Source organism: Rattus norvegicus, chromosome 12 (genome assembly GCF_021556685.1).
Source record: "Rattus norvegicus strain SHRSP/BbbUtx chromosome 12, alternate assembly SHRSP_T2T, whole genome shotgun sequence".
Taxonomy (NCBI): domain Eukaryota; kingdom Metazoa; phylum Chordata; class Mammalia; order Rodentia; family Muridae; genus Rattus; species Rattus norvegicus.
Window position 1 is genome coordinate 10,395,623 of NC_141545.1, and position 16,564 is coordinate 10,412,186.

General features: G+C 41.7%; 1 long non-coding RNA gene across 3 annotated transcripts; it reads right to left on the bottom strand.

The window, feature by feature from the left end:
- Positions 1 to 10,583: 10,583 nt before the first annotated feature.
- On the bottom strand, positions 10,584 to 14,704 carry LOC148002110 (uncharacterized). Of its 3 annotated transcripts, none has more exons than XR_015634544.1 (4): positions 14,522 to 14,703; positions 13,455 to 13,596; positions 12,283 to 12,428; positions 10,584 to 10,795 (listed from the first exon to the last, which is right to left on the bottom strand). It is a non-coding gene; the product is annotated as an uncharacterized LOC148002110 (long non-coding RNA). The 3 variants fall into 3 exon arrangements; XR_015634543.1 differs by having other exon boundaries at positions 10,584 to 10,846; positions 14,522 to 14,702; XR_015634545.1 differs by lacking the exon at positions 13,455 to 13,596 and having other exon boundaries at positions 10,584 to 10,846; positions 14,522 to 14,704.
- Between the last annotated feature and the right edge of the window lie 1,860 nt (positions 14,705 to 16,564).

Consider the following 16,564-nt stretch of genomic DNA (forward strand, 5'->3'; position numbering starts at 1 on the left):
GCCCATCCCCAGATGGTTAGACCTAGTTTTTTTTTACAAGTATGCAAAAGAGGGTCTCAGTTGGTGACCTAGGACTCCAAGGGCAAATCCCTCTTTTTCAGTTATGCAGAGGGAAAAAAGACAAGTTGGGTCAGAGGGATGTAAAGCTGGGGCCTTAAGGAGATCCTGTTGGAGGCTTTGAAAGGGCTTGGTAACAAGTTTGTGGAGAGGTTCATGGGTGGGGCCTAATGCTGCTTCATACAAGTGGCAGGAAAGGAGAGAAAAGGAAGAAGCCCAAGGACATAAAAAACTAGCTATTTCTAGGAATGATAAAATATCTTCTTTTGAAGAAGAATCAGTTAGAGACTGAACCAGATTCTTCTATCTATGGTAATAGCTTTGTCGGTTGGGGTAATTATTAGTCTCAAATAAGTGACCTGAGGAGTGGACAGTTGGACTTTAGAAGGTGAGTCTCTGTAGCCTCCCCTGGAAAGTAAATCTAGAAGAGCAGAGAAGATGTCAGCTTGGCTAATTTTTAGAGGAGAGCTACAAGAAGGATATCATCTATGTAGTGGACAACCTTAGATTTATGGAGGGACACAGAAAGTAAGTCAGAAGCCAGGGCCTGTCCAAATAGGTGTGTGCTGTCCCAACAACCCTGAGGTAGAACAGTCCAGGTGAGTTGGGTAAAGAAGTGGGTGTCCAGATTTGTCCAGGTAAAGGCAAATATGTGCTAAGACTGGGCACCTAGAGGGATAGAAAAAAAAATACATCCTTGAGATCTAGGACTGAGAAATGGGAAGAAGGAGATAGTGGGAAGAAGGGTATAAGGAATAGCCACAACAGGATGGAGGGAACCACTGCAGAATCATTGTGCTGAGGTCCTGTACCAGGCAATGGGTTCCATTAGGCTTCTTAACTGCTAGTGTAGAGGTGTTAAAGGGAGAAGAGGTAAGGCGAAGGAGTTTTTTTTTTTCCTTAAGAGGTCAGAAATGATAGGCTTAAGCCCCCTGAGGCTCTGGGGAGGGGGATTTTGAGCTTGGGTTATGTACATGGTAGGGTTCAGTAATTGGATGGCAACAGGAGACTGATGTTTAGCAACAGAGGGGTTCTGGACATCCCAGACTCAGGGGTTTACCTGAGAAGCTGATAAAGGAAACAACATGTTAGGGTTAATGGGTTGAATGGCTAGAACAGGGAGCAGAGGAACTGCTGGCAAGCTTGGGTTTAGGTGAATGGGGGAGCAAAGGAAATAGAGGCTCCCAACTTAGCTAGATCTCTTCCCAATAAGGGGACAGGACATGACAGCACTCTCAAAAGGGAATGGGTGACAGGTACACCCCTAAAAATGTAACTAAGTGGTGGGGTCTGGTGAGGAAGATAAGGTTGTGCTTCTACCCCAATGATAGGAAAGCAAGAGAGGTAAGTGGGTCTCCAAAAACCCTGTCAGGACTGAGTAAGTGTTCCCAGTGTCCAAAAGGAAGAAGATGGGCCACCCACATACCATGATTACTACCTAGGGTTTCCTGCTAATGATGGCTGTGGTCAGGTCAAGAGAGCTTGGGCCTCTTCAGTCATTCATAGCCAAGCCTAGGAGATCGGCTGGAGGGTTACCTGGGAGTGGTGTCCTTCTGTCCTATACAACATGAGGGCAATCAGCAGCCCAGTGTTCCTCCTGATGGCACCTAGGACATGACCCCTTTGGCTTGTGGAAGTTAGGGAAAGCCCTTGCCCAATGGACCTTGTTGACCACCTCTATAGCAAGGGCCTGGTGGTCTCTGAGCCTTAGAAGACCAAGAGTCCAGGGCAGTGACTGGGGCTGGTCAGATAGCCTTTGCTGGCATATGGTATTTTTGTCTGCAGGCCTTCTCATCTCTCTCACGGTACACACTGAAGGACAGCACCAAAACTTCTGCCTGTGGAGTTAGGACCCCTTTCAAACCACCTCAGTTTATCTTTTATGACAGGATAGCTCAGGGGAAAAATGTAGGTCACCAGAAGTTGCTTACCTTCTGAGTTTTCAGGGTCTAGATTAGTATAATGTAATAAGGCCTTTGAAGGCATTCTAAAAACGGAGATGGCTTTTCTTGTTTGTCCTGGATGATCTCTTGGAGTTTTTTGAAATTTACTGGTTTTAAGGCTGCCCTACGGACACCAGCCAGGAGGTAGGTTATGAATCTATCTCTGGGTAAAATACAACCTGCGGAATTATAATTCCATCGAGGATCTTGGTCAGGTACTGCCTGAGATCTTATTGGATATGTCCCATCTGTTTGATTAGTTTCATCTGCATGTACTCTTGCCTACTCCCAAACTTGCATGCATTTGTCAGGAAGTAAATTATTAGTGAGGATCATGTGTACATCGTGGAAAGTCAAGCTAGAAGACTGAGTAATGAAACTCTTTAATAAAGGCAGAGGAGGTGGAGGTGGAGGAACCCAGTCTGCTTTGTACTTGAGAAAGTTCACTCGGAGAGAAAGGAACATGCACTCTGACAAGGCCATCTACCCCAGCAACTTCCCTTAAAGGAAGAAGGATGCTGAGTCAGGTGCCCCAGGGGGAGAAGGATTTGGGGGTTTGACTGTGGCCTTGGAGCAGGTGATTGGGGAGTGCGGGTGGGGGGTAAAGGTGCCAATACAGGGCGATTGGAGTGACCTGCAGCTGTCACAGGGGGAGGGAAGGTATCTGGAGAGGCTGAGCAAGGAGGCTCTGGGGTAGCCTGGAGAAGAGAATGTGCAGTGGTTTGGGGTTTCAGAGGCGTGGAAACAGGTCCGCGGCAGAAAGGAGGGCGTTCATTGGCTGGATCGAAGGTTGTAGTGTCATCTGGTAGAGGTTTCTTTGCAAAGAGAAATTGGGTCAGGGAACAAGAAGAACACACGGAGGGGTTGGAGCAAACATAGGTAAATGGTTGGGCATAGGGAACCTCTTCCCGTTTACCAGACCGCTGGCAGTGGGTATGAAGATCCCGTGAGATAATTGGATCTAATGTGCCATTAAGTGTCCACTTGGAGTCATGTTCTAATGGGTACTGAATCCAGACCTTCTTGCAGAGGTGAACTAGCTTTGATGCCCTCAAGTCGGGTGTGTTAGCTTTAGAGATTTGAGATTTTCCAGGAGACACCCCAGTGGGGGAGCCTGGAGTTATTATGGTCTAAGACAACGAGGCGCCCACTGGGTGACAGGGATGTTATTGAACTATTCGTGCCAGCGTCCCTAGAAAAAGTTCTAAAATTACAGAGGGAAGGATGAGAGTGAAGTTCCCAAAAAACCCAGATATAAAGGAATTTAGGCCATTTGCCAGTAAGCTGGCAGAAAATTTCAGGATCACACAGGATGCTAACTAAATTCTAGGGTGCCTTCTAGTGGCCATTTAGACTAGTTACTGTGGCCAGGACAGAACAAAGAACAAGTGCGGCATTTGGGGTACAAGGTCTGAGAAACGTTCAATTTGGATAAATTTTTCAGCAGGCATCCCCGTGGCACCTGGCAATCGATTTTAGGTCCCTCTGTGTTCATTTTTCCAGCCTGTGCCTGGGGTCGTCCAGTGGGGATTGTGGTAGCCTTGTAAAAGATGTCACTTGGATCCTAAACTCCCCACTCCCAGCCCAATAGAGACTCTGTTCTGGAATGGGCCTTTTGGGTCCTGGACCCAGAAGAAGAACCAGTACCTAGGTGACATCTGGGAAAGATTACTCAACCCAAGTTCAAAGTCGACTGTGTCAGGCAGACAAAAAGATGAGAGGAGTGGTTCCTATGTGGCCAAGAACCACTTGGCCCACTGCGCCAAAGGCCTAACTTACTTTGTAAAGCCCAGCAACTGCACAGACCCTTTACCAGGGAGCCAGTCTGGCTTACTGCAAAACTGTCAAGTGGGTCAAGCAAAAACACTGCAATTAGTCAGAGTTCTCTAGAGTAGCAGAAGTTATGGAATGTCTCCATGTATTAAGGAAATCATCAGGAGCCATATAACGGGACAAGCTAATAACTAGCGGGTGATCATCCTGAGATTGCCAGCCTCGGATTATTATATAATCTGCAACTGGCTCGCCCTTATTAAGCAAGGCTGTAAGGGATTTATTTTAGGAAAGATTCCTGCTATTAAAATGCTTTTCCTGTTGTTATTATTAAACATATATAACCTATCATTATGTAATAGCACACCCCTTTGGAGCAGATCTCTGCAGCTCTATCAAGATGACTTCTTAAATCTCAATAATGATCCTATAAGAATTCCTAAAATTATATCAGTGATTACTAAACCCTTTTATAGTGGGACTGCTATTAACTCTTTTTCTGATAGTCAAAGCTGCAGTGAGAACTCTGCCAGTCTCCCAAGTGTCACCAGTTAATTGCTCTTAGAAGGTAACCAGACTTTCTCCTACTCAGAGCACATTCCAAGAGGTTGTAAAACAATTAACCAAACATCATAAAGAGGGAACTAATGATTTATTATAGGTGCTAGGACAGAGGATAAAATATTGACTGAGTTTGTCTATATAAAACTTCACTAATAACTTAGTTATGGTTTTAAACCTTCAGTGAACTTGAAGAGCTGTGACAGGTGATGGATGCTTAGCCAGATAATTTCTCCTAATGGATTTGCAAGTAAACATTGTCTGTTGTAAACTTCTATTTCAATTTACAATTTGATTTTTTGTGTGAACTTGTGATGAACTTAGTAACATGTGATCATGTATTCTGAAAGATGTATAAGTACTGAGGACAAAGAGATAGAAAAGAGCCTTTTTTCCCTTACGAGAACTTCCCCCCTCCCAGAATCTTTCCACTTTTCCCCTTAGGTAGCTTTCATAGGAAACGTTTTACAACTTAGTAATAAATGCTGTAATCACTTTTCTAAGTGTCCCTTTTTCTTTCTGCGACCTCTGACACGTAGGCTGAATGTTAGAGCAGCACAGTTCCTGCTAAGACAGAGCAAAGGCCACATTGCCTAATCTCCTGCTGTCAGGCTACAGGTGTTAATCATCTAAGCCTGCACCCTTTTACCGTCAGGAGGATCAAGAAACTTTTTAGGAAATTTTAGAAGTCATCATTAGCATTTCAGTACAGTTAGAGAGCTAGAATATCCAGAGACCTTCAGGCCTTAAAGTCATCACCAGAGTCTTACTCTGTGCACTCCAGCACTACCTTCTCCAGGCCAAGAGGCCCCGGCAGGCAATTTATTGTAATTTAAAGTCTGTAGTCCAAGGAACCCAACAATGAACAGCTGTGAATGGGAAGTCCAAAAATTTAGTGGTTATTCAGTCGCACGGGGCTAGTTGTTTCAGCTGGCCCAACAGACATCCGAGCAATAATCTTCTTCCTTCCAATGTCTTTATATAGACCTCCAGCAGAAGGTGTGGTCTACATTAAAACTGTGTCCCACCACGCCTGGATTTGGAACTTGCTTTGTTCCAGGCAGGCCTTGAACTACAGAGATCTCCTTGCCTCTATTCCCTGGTGCTGGGGACAACATACAATGACAGGGACTGCCAGCAGTAGGCCGGGATGGAGACATCTCAAAAGCCTGCAGCAGCTCCTTGTAAAGAAAGGTGGCATCTAGGACCCTGAGAAGCAGGAGATACATCCCTCCAGGACCCACCATCTGAAATAAGAGGCTGCCTGCAGTAGGCCGGGATGGAGACATCTCAGTAGCCCGCAGCAGCTCTTTGGTTGTTCCCATTTCTCCTAACCTTAGCCCTGGACAACGGCTGTATAGATTTCATTTGTGCGTGACTGCCTTTCAGTTGGCCTTGGTGTGCATAATTATTCTATTATATCTGACTTTCCTACTTCTTTCTCCTTATGCTCTGGTGAATTCTGTGAAACTAGATGTTCCTTGATGTAATGATTCTTAAAGAATTGGAAATTGATGCATAGGAGCACAGCATAGCACAGCCCTAACGGCCCAGGTGCATGCTGTGTGTTCTCATCTTGGAAACAATGTAACAACTGCATAATAATAGTTCCAGATTAATGCGTGATTTGTAAAGAAACATTAAAGAAATTATTGGAAAATGAATTAGAGCCAACATTGGGACCTCTAGAAAGAAAAAGTTATTGAAATTAGGAAATAAGTTTTACATAAAATTTGAGAGTGGTTCCTGGATAAGGAAGTATAGAATATATAAAATTATATACTAGTAAAACTAAGTCAAAATACTGGGACTCTTATGGGAGTCATTGTGTGCAAGGAACAGAGAGCTAGCAGAACTACTGAGTTAAGGGTTAATGATTCTTTCTGGCCACTGCCTGGCAGCTTTGCCTATGTCATTTATCATTAGAGCTTCACAGAAAAATGCAAGTAGCTGACCTCGGAGCTTTGAGCTCTGAAGTATAATAAGTCAAAAGTTAAAGTTTAAATAATGATAAGTTTACAATTATTAAACTTCCCCAGGCCTGGGAATAGGGAAGCTTGAAACTTTGGGGAACAATTATAATTCTTAATACTTTGTGGGTTGTGGTTATTCTTTCGAATTTGATTTGGCAATGATTATACAATGTCTTTTTTCTACCTGCTTCTGGTTTATCAATAAAAGACTGGGGCAAGAGAAAGGCTAGAGAGTGAATGAGAGAGCGAGTGAGAGAGCATGAGGAGAACATGTGAAGAGTAAGTGAAGAGAGAATGTGAGTTGTGTATGAAGAGCATGTGTGAGTGAAAGAAGAGCGCATGTGGTGTGTGTGAGAGATGTGTGAGGTGTGTATGAAGAGTGTGCGTGAGAATGAAAGGATAATGAACAGAAGTGTGCATGGGTGTGGGAGTTTGAGGAAAGAAAAGCACAGTAGAAAAAAGCAGAGTGCGCAAGAGAATGTAGTGTGTGTGCAGCCTCAAGCTTTGAGAGAGCAGGAGAGAGAGAGAGAGAGAGAGAGAGAGAGAGAGAGAGAGAGAGAGAGAGAGACTTTAAGCCTTGAAATTGCCTGTCAGTTTGTACCCAAAGAGTAGTCTGTATGTATTTATTATGCATCTTCCAGATATCCCTGCTTCCAGTTGAGAACCCCGATCCTGCGTCGAGGCTGGACCCTGGCACCCTGGGATTAAAGGCAGGTACTAACTTGCCTGGTCCTAAGCTTTTCATGGCTGCTATGACTCAAGGTCTTCATGGCAAGATCCAGGCCAGAAGTCTGTGTCTTCCAGCCTCGAGATCTGGATCACAGGGGAGCCTTCCATTTCTGGATTCTAGTTCATTCCAGATGTAGTCAAGATGACAACCAGGAAGAGCCACCACAGGTGTACCTTTGAATCAGTGATGTTACTAGGGACATAAAAAGGACAGACTGACTCAAGAATATAGATGTTTGTTTTCCGCCATGGCACTAGGGAGAGAAACTAGGGTCTCTCACATAATAGGTAATGGTTCACACTACTTACATCTCTCAGCCTTCAAGAACACTTTCTTGAACTTAGAAGCATGTTTCACAGTGGGGATTCTAGGAAGGTTGTGATATATGTTTAAGACCTATTATTGAATCTTGAATAATCTCCTATTGTTGACACTAAAAAGCCTGTTATTCTGTAATCTGACTTTCTATGCTACACACAGGTTATTACTATAACTGTATTATAACTTTATAAAATATGAAGTTTTATATTATATTTTATATTATATAAAATATGAACTTCCATTGTGGCATTTAAATATTGCTTCACTTTCTTTCTAATGAATGCTTACTATTAAGTTGAATTTCATTGAGGTGTCCCTCCTTTTTTTGTTTAATCTTCTATCTCTTCTGCTATTGGGACCTTTAAATTTTTTAGGTTTGAAATACTTTCATAATATTAATTCTGAACACTTTTTAAGACTCTTAGGTAACCTATTATCTTGAACATTTTCTTCATGTGTAAGTTTCAAGCCTACACTGTATATTGATCTGTGAAAGTCACAGTATGCCCCATTTGGCAGGTCCAGGAACAAAGAAAATCATAAATGATTACTGCAACCTTAATACATTTTGAAAATGCTTTTATTCTTTTTTTGTGAATAGTTAAACTCCTCATTTTCTTCTCAACCAAAGGAGCAAAAAATCTGTCTTAGAGATTGCATGTGCAGCAAATTGAGTGGAGCAAGGCTGTGAGTGCTCAGAGCTGGTGATGGAACTGCTGCAGCTGAGTCTTCGAATCACCAGGGAGTTACTGAACCTTTAAACTACTTATGTTTCCACTCACTTAGTGTGCTGGCACCAAGTCTACCTTAGACAAGTCACCAGCAATAATTCTTTTAGCTTTTCCCCTCCCTCTCTTTCTCTCTCCTCCATTCCTTCTCCTTATACTTCCCTCCTTTTTGGGGGGGAGAGGGGGCAGGGTCTTTTGTATCTCAGGCAATTGGCTATATCCAAAGATGGCCTTGAACTTTGGACCTTCCTATTTCTGAGGCCTCCCAATTGTAGGGATTACAGAAATGTGTAACCACTGGGCATTTCCAAGTTTTTTTCATTTAGAGATGGATGAACACTGGACCCTCCACCACATGAATTCTCCCTCCTCGTTCCCACCTGCCCGTATGTTAAAGCACATGTTTGTGTATTTTGGGAAATATCTTCAGAGTCAGCCTTAGGGAGAAGCTGACTTTGGTAAGGCTTTGGTAAGAAGAGGACAAAGACAGTTTCTTTGATTTTGTATTCTGGACTGAAGGTTGTACTCTAGATTTTACAGTGTCTCTTGGATCTACAGGTACAAAAAAGAGTATTAAGATTTTGTATATATTAAAAAATGTGGGAGGGGCTGGGGATTTAGCTCAGTGGTAGAGCGCTTACCTAGGAAGCGCAAGGCCCTGGGTTCGGTCCCCAGCTCCGAAAAAAAGAACCAAAAAAAAAAAAAAAATGTGGGAAATCAATACAGCAGCAGCTATTCCTTGACCAACTAGTTCTTCAAATAATCATACAGAGACCTTTTACTATTTCAAAGCTTAGGCCTTAGCTAGATAGATTCTCAACTAGTTTATCTAAGTTAACCTGATCACCCAGCCCCATCCAAACAGGTGTCACTTCCAGGCCTGACTGTCCCCTCCATGTCTCCTGATGAAAACCTTTCTTTTCCTTCTAAAAACTTCCTGACAAAAAACATCTAGGAAACCTGAGACACTCTGAAAAGACCTGCCAATTAGAAGATAACTTTGACACAACCCCAAGATGGAAGGCACAAACTATCCACTCGTGAATATTTAATGTCAATGTGACCAACGAAATACAATCAGGATGTTTTGCAGTGAGGTAAGAACAAATGTTGTAAATGAAACTCAAGACGGATGATCAAAACGTGAATGCTTCACTCCTTCTCTAAAAGGGGAACAAGAATACCCTTGGCAGGGAAGAGAGAGGCAAAGATTAAAACAGACACAGAAGGAACACCCATTCAGAGCCTGCCCCACATGTGGCCCCTACATATACAGCCACCCAATTAGACAAGATGGATGAAGCAAAGAAGTGCAGACCGACAGGAGCCAGATGTAGATCTCTCCTGAGAGACACAGCCAGAATACAGCAAATACAGAGGCGAATGCCAGCAGCAAACCACTGAACTGAGAATAGAACCCCCGTTGAAGGAATCAGAGAAAGAACTGGAAGAGCTTGAAGGGGCTCGAGACCCCAAAAGTACAACAATGTCAAGCAACCAGAGCTTCCAGGGACTAAGCCAATACCTAAAGACTATACATGGACTGACCCTGGACTCTGACCCCATAGGTAGCAATGAATATCCTAGTAAGAGCACCAGTGGAAGGGGAAGCCCTGGGTCCTGCTAAGACTGAACCCCCAGTGAACTAGTCTATGGGGGGAGGGCGGCAATGGGGGGAGGGTTGGGAGGGGAACACCCATAAGGAAGGGGAGGGGGGAGGGGGATTTTTGCCCGGAAACCGGGAAAGGGAATAACACTCGAAATGTATATAAGAAATACTCAAGTTAATAAAAAAAAAAAGAACAAATGTTGTTTACAGAAAAATAGGTGTGACGTGGGTATCATGAGTGACTATATGTAAGTATTCCATTCATTATTTTTAACCTTAGCACTAACCTTAAGTTTTTTATTAAATATACAAACATAGTCTACTTTTACTTATAAATTTATTTTGGAAGTAGGTATTTTCAAAGGAGTATTCCATGTACAAAATTCAGGTTTCTAGTCATTCAATGAATTTGACAAGCAGATTTGAGATAATATTCTTTTCATTCTTATGTGACCAAAACTGCACATGGAGGCAAATGTCACCTTCTGGTCATTCTGTTGACTCATTGAACTTCTAGATATTGAAGAGTGCATTGTACTCTTTCTTCATATTCCCCAAAAGGATAAATGCACAAAATTTAATAAGTAGCTATGTATGGCTGAACTGCATGATTTTTCAAGTTTAGGGTTTTGTTGTTTTTGTTTTCAAGTGACCAAAATTTGATTGTGTATGTCTTTTTAATCTTTTGTCAAAGGAATCATATCCAGGGCTTTAGGCATGCTAGGGAAGTGTTTTCCTACTAAGCTACATCCATGACTGAAAATATGTCACTTTATATGGCATAAGGTATGTCCTAAATATAGAATGAATGTAGCAGTTTCTCTGTCCATAAGGAATATATAGCACAAAGAGGAAAAGGTATAGTAATTTAACATCATTGAAATGAAATTTGATAAATCGCATTTAATACAGCAAATCTTAAACAATATTTGTTAGTAAAATTCCATAACAGAACAGAGGAAGGCACAGGACTTCATTTCTGCTCTAGGAGACTACAGAGGTCGAGAGATGGGACAGCTGCTGTCTGGGCTTGAAGAACAAGAAAGGTGCACCCTGTAGGAAGAAGTGGCATCCTCACGCCAAGCAATGAAGTCTGCTTTCTGGAAGATGAACAGGAGTTGGGTTAAAGGAACCGGAACAGATGGCTAAAACTGTTGAGAGAAGGGATGAAGTTAAAATCGGGGCTACAGTGCCAGAAATTATACATACTATGTAAAGAATTTCTGTCATTATCACAGAGCATTTAGGATCCTTTTCATAGGTAAGAAGAGCTATGGTAAATTCTCTCTCCCTCTCTCCCTCCCTCCCTCCTCTCGTGAGATAAGGTTCCTCTGTTTTGCCCTGGCTGTTCTAGAACTCCTTCGGCAACCCTGGCGGCCTTGATATTACAGTTTCTCCTGCCTCTGCTTCATAAGTACTGGAACTGAACCAACATACCTGGTTAATTTTTTCTTGTTTTAAAATTAAGCAAAAACATTTGGCAAAGCTGAGAACTCTTTAGAATGTCCATGTTGAAATCAGAAGTGGTTAAATGCAGACAAATGGCCAAGAGTAAAAGTAGGGCTACTTCTGAGTAACTTGCTAAACTTAGCAATGCTAAGGAAAGAATTTGTGAGTCTGTGCTTTTCAGAGAAACCTGAGTTCTTGAGTTATTGTTCCCTTTATTTAGAATAGTAATTCTGTGTTTCTCATGTAAGACATAAGGCACAATGAAAACAGAGAAAAGCCGAAAGCATGTTACAAGAGAGATGCCTCTAGTTAAGTACCTGTAGATTCTTAAATTTACATACATTTTTATCTTTATTGTCAACTAGAATTCATTAATATGCAGGGAAGCTTGCTGAGTCTTCTAGATTTGACTTTTTTGGTTCTTTTTTTTTTTTTTTTTTTTTCGGAGCTGGGGACCGAACCCAGGGCCTTGCGCTTCCTAGGCAAGCGCTCTACCACTGAGCTAAATCCCCAGCCCCTAGATTTGACTTTTAATCTAAGTTAAGTGTTAAAAAAGGTGCAGAAACATATTGTGCTATGTGTTGATTAGACTTTAATTCAGTCTTATCCCTTAAGTTTCAGTGACACTGAGTTCACCAATAACTCTCCGAATCTGAATTAGCTGTGATCTTGCAGAGTTGTTTTAAGCCATTTAAAAGCAGAAATTGCTTGTAATAGGTTATCTTCTTCAATGGAGCAAAATCCTAATGTGCTTCCAATGTACACATTAATGTCACCCAAACTCAGCATTAAAGCTATTTAGTTTTAACATGGGGGACAGGGGTAGATGGAGAATATAGATGAAATGAAAATAATAAAGTATTTCATGGAGAACCAAAACCTTTCAAATAACACACACACATTTCACTTCATTTGGAAGGTAAAAAACGAAACAAAAACTACAACAACAACAACAAGAACAACAACCACATTACAAATTTGGCATAAAACGTTTAAAATTATCCAGGCAAGAGCTTTGTGAATGAACAATGTGTACGCATGGGTGTTTCACGATTCTTTTTTTTTCTGAATACACATGCATTGGAGGTTTATTCAGAAGGACCACAAGGACGTTGCAGGGCGGAGCGATCGAGGTTACCTGAATCAACCCAGCTTGAGAGGAATCCACAACCAGGAGAAATCCCATTCTCAGGAATAGGCAGGTACAGAAACATAGGCTACACTTTTGTGGAGTCCTTTTAACTTCTGGCAGGTGGATCCAAGTCTTAGGACTTCTTTTATTCCCTGAAGTTTGCACAAGATTTTAGTTAAAAAGGAGATATGTTAGCATTACCAGTGTATTGAGATCCATATTTAGAAAAACACTGAACAGGATCTGTAAGACAATGGGAGTAAACAGTTCCAGCAAAAACTATAGTTTTAGGTTCAAAAGGCATTAAATACGTGTGTGTGTGTGTGTGTGTGTGTGTGTGTGTGTGTGTGTGTGTGTGTTTATTTGTATGCATATACATGTTGAATATGAATGTATGAATACATAAGTGTGTGTGTGTGTATTGTGAAGTGTGTGTGTGTGTGTGTGTGTGTGTGTGTGTGTGTGTTCAGAGATCAAGCTGCATAGGTTGGAAAGATGTTTTAGCCTAATGAAAAGCATCTTTAAGCTATATTTAGAAGACAACCAAAGAAAACACAAAATCCTGAGCTTACTACTGAGTAACAAGCAGTCAGTGCTCCATCAAACAGTGAACTTCTGAAATATCACAAGAGCAGAACAGAAAGGGGAAGAAATGTAAAACAGACCTTGTCTCTATATATTCATGCAGTTTTTAAGGTCCTTAGAAGTTATATTTGTTTTTATCCTTAGACTGTGTATCAACTTTTAATCATTTATCAGAGACCTAAGGAATTACTATTTAGGACAGTCATTGTAAAGCTTGTTTGTTTAGTGAAAAGTTACATCTGAAACCTGTTTGTCCTTTGATATGAAGCCTGAAAACAAGATAAACCTGTGAGCTTTAATGAACTAATGAATTAATGATTGTCTGATGTTGCCTAACTGACAAAAGCTAGAGTTAGTTTAGCCATCAGTGTGATCACAGACCTGAGAAGGATAAATTGTAACAGACTATGTAGCAGTTAAAATGACAGGAACTAATCTGTAGTCTATAACCTAGACAGCCATCCCAAGGTCCTGTTGGTCTCCTTGGCGACGTGGGCAAAGGTATACATTCCTGTGCAGGAGGAGCGTGGGAAGGGCTGGCCTTACTTTGTGTAGGCAAAGTGGGGCAACCAATTCTCCAGCATGCTGCTTACCCAGAGTGTAGGCTATGCCCTAGCAGTCGGAGAGGCACTGGGGAGATCTTGCCCAGTATTAGCACAATTAGGTGGAGTCCTTTGTTGCTGCGTCCACTTTCTTCTTGGAGACCTTGGGGTCATTATGAGGATCTGAGAGTCTCTGTCATTCAGAGTTTAAATATCTTAAATGCCATATTCAGCAGATCTATGACAGGTTTGAGGGTATGTATCTACAAAGAATATCTGGGTCAAACAATTCTTGTCTGATTTTAATAATCTGCTCATCAAGCAGGAGGCTATGCAAAGCATGCAATTAATTACATGACTATTTAACATGACTATAAATATAGTTCTGAACATATTAAAGACTTTGATCATTTATAAGGTGACTATTAACTTGCATTTCTTAATTATCTTTAACACTTTACAACAAAACTGTCAATTTCCGAATTGATGCTCTTTCAGTAGCAAGGTAAAACATCAGAGACTGGGAATGTTTTTGATTTTTATGTGGTATCCTATCATAGAACATAACAATTTTCTTGTATGATTCACTTTACCAAAAAACAGCTACAGCTTAACAATGCAAAATAAAAACAAGGAGGCTAGGCATACATATTTAAATCAGTCTTTGTTAGCTTGAATAGACCTTAGGTAAGGACAGATAATTTTTTAAGCCTGTGATAATCACCCCTGCCTTTTTATGTTGTAGTAGTGATCCCAATCATAAAACAAAGATCTGATTTGCAGGCATCCCCAGATTCCCTTGTAAAAAATGACCCTTGAGTTAACCTGGAGTTGTGTCGTCCGTGTTATGTGTCATGTGTCCTCCCAACCTCACTCCCCACCCCCACCCCTCACCCCCCAACTCTCTTTCCCCCCACCCCCTACCCCTCCTATCCCCCCTGCCAAGGCTGTAGCATACAATGTAGCAGCTACAAAGTCCTGAGTTTTTATCCTGAGACCATAAACTTAAGCACCTGGTGTTTTTCCACTGTGCTTCTGGGGTTTTCCACCAAGGGCTAAGACTGTATATATATCTGCCTGAAACCTTGAGTAAAGGGCATTCCCTCAGCACCACTGACCCGCTTTTGTGTTTTCTTTCAACTCCTCAGGCCTTCACTGGTCTCTGGGTAACTGTGGTGGCACGGGTGCCATCATCGAGTAACTCTTCCAAGCTCTTTGTCGGGAGGCCTAAGTGCCACGCCAACCCCAGGAGGATCTTCGTGACAAGTTCCACAAACTAAAGAGAAAACTTAGAAGGAAGGAAACCTCCTGGAACCGGTTGTGGAACTCTTGTCCGGAACAAAATATTGAGCCATAGTTCTCATGGCAATTTATCGGTTTTATCTTTTTCTGTTCCCTTTCCATATTTACGAGATGTTCCTGATGGCCTAGGCTGAGATTTTAAGCGAGAAAAATGGATAAAAATCCATCCCTTGAGATGGGGTCACTAGCCCTGACCTTATCTCCGGGAAAACCAGCTCTTTATTTCATAAATCATTTACAAAATTACAGAACACTATTATGATAAAAACTTCCCCAACAATAAACTTTCATATGGCTATGCATGCATGTCATCAAAAGTGGGCCTTAAATAAAAAAGAATTAAAATAGTTTAAATTTACACCTAGAAGATTTACAAAAATTAGGCACTAGATGTTAAACAATAGCTGACCATAAAAATGTATTAACCTGTTCTTGGAGATATGCCATGAGTCTTAGTTAACTGTGTGCTTTACTGTGCTAAATGACAATGATGTTATCTGTCCTATCCGTGATTGCTTCACTAAAGACATCTTCAAGAATTTCAATACCTGTTTCATTATGTATAAAAATCTTTGCTTGAGAGCTGCAAAATACACTCAGATTCAAATGGCCTCCGTTCTTTGTTTCTGTTTGCCACGGCTGCTATCACCTAGCCTTCGAGGACCCTTGTCCCAGGAATCCTCATATCAGACTGGGGTAGTATTGAAAGACCCTCAGATTGAGGAGACTCTCGCTCTAGTCCTGAGGACACTCACCACCCCCGAGAACACACGGGACTCAGTCTTGATGTAATAATAAGAGGTTTATTTGAGAAGCCAGAACTCTGGAGACAACACGTATCTCACGCAGAAGACAGAGGAGTCAACCCTGAACTCAATTTCGGGGTTCATTTTATTCAGAAATTCACTCAGGTGGGAAGCAGTAGGTGTGTAACAATTTCATTGGGTTGTTCAAATTGACACACTTTATCTATAACATAAATTTAGTCACCTTATCTGACCAGACCATTTCTCTGCTCTTGTCTTTCGTGAGCCGGCCTTAATTGGTGCTAGATGGACTTGTGGCTAGCCTATTTCTTGGAACTGGGGGCTGTGTCCCCAGGCTCGGCACGAGTAGGTCCCTGAGTGCTTGTGAAAGAATAAAAAATACAGTCAAAAAGTCAGAAGTTTAGAAATGCTATCTCACCCCTAAGAAGCCCTAAGTACCTCAAATTCCATACCCTGCTCTCTACCTGTAAGTAGGTAAAAGGTCACATTTCCTGAGCCTGCTCTCCCAGAAACTAGATAAAAGGGCTTAAAGATAAGGCCCTTAGATATGTGGTTCCCTACTTAGTAAAGGTAACAGAAAGCTTCTCCCAGGAACTAGCTGACCATAAAGTTAGATTACAATCTTAAAAGCAATCTTGAGAGACAGAAAGCTTCTCCTTGTGACTTTTCACTGGTATTCTCCACATTTTCCAATGACGCCATCCCTACCCCCTTGGGTTGTGGCTTCTTCCTTTAAATACCCCTTCTCCCAGCTACTGGGGGTCGAACTCCTGTGCTCCTGTGTGGGATACGAATCTTGACCCCAGTGCACTGGTTCCTATCAATAAACCTCATGTGATTACAGCAAGGATGGTCTTGTGTGAGTTCTTGGGGGGTCGCATCATCCCGAGACTTGAGTGAGGGACTCCCCAGACCAGAGGTCTTTCACTTGCAGTGGAGTTAATTAAAAATTTTATTCTTACAGTATCTAAGGTCATTCACATCATAAGATAGGAATTCTTCAGTCTGTAGTATTTAGTTGTGGCCTTAATTTTTAGTATTTTATTTACCTATTCATCAAGATAATATATCAAAAAGACATTATAAAAAATA